Source organism: Penaeus monodon, chromosome 25 (genome assembly GCF_015228065.2).
Source record: "Penaeus monodon isolate SGIC_2016 chromosome 25, NSTDA_Pmon_1, whole genome shotgun sequence".
Taxonomy (NCBI): domain Eukaryota; kingdom Metazoa; phylum Arthropoda; class Malacostraca; order Decapoda; family Penaeidae; genus Penaeus; species Penaeus monodon.
The window spans coordinates 29,600,548-29,601,237 of NC_051410.1; positions in this window are offsets into that span (position 1 = coordinate 29,600,548).

The window sequence follows — 690 nt, forward strand, 5'->3', positions numbered from 1 at the left end:
ATTTCTAAAATATATTACTAAAAAGGGAACAACCAACGTCAAAGATCTGGTTCTTGCACGAATTGTTTTGCCTTCAACAACTGAATTAAAGCGCTGATCCCAAGTTCATAACCTTTGATCGGTGTTTGGCATGTTGGCTTTGTCAACACCGCGCGCATGTGGTCGCTCACACACACTGTCCCCATTCCGTAACCTGTCCTTCCTCTTCTCATGCTGACTTTTCAGTTTGCATCTTCGAGTCTTACCTTCATAGTCTTCTGTGTCGCCCTGTTTCTTCTTTCATTATTCTTGTTTTGTTTTTTTCATTACTGTTTTATATATTCTTAAGATGTAAAAAAGCAAAGCAAAGTAGTTTATAACAAGTTATAACAAGTTATTTAAGTGTATCTCGGTGGCATTGTGATAACGACGCATATTGGCTGCAGCGAAATAAAGTGTCCGCTTTATTCATTACCCTGTACCCTCCGGCTGCAGTTCCAACTTGTCTACATGTATTTCCAACTTTCTTTTGTGTTGATAAATCACTATGCACACTTGTCTAATGTGGTTATCAAGTGTTCTCTTACCTACGTTGCTATACATACATTGTTGTCACTGGACACCCACGTCCTTCCTTCACCCACACGTACAGTCCTTCACAGATACGTACACATGATCACTGTATAATGTGTTTGATCTTTCTGTTTATTA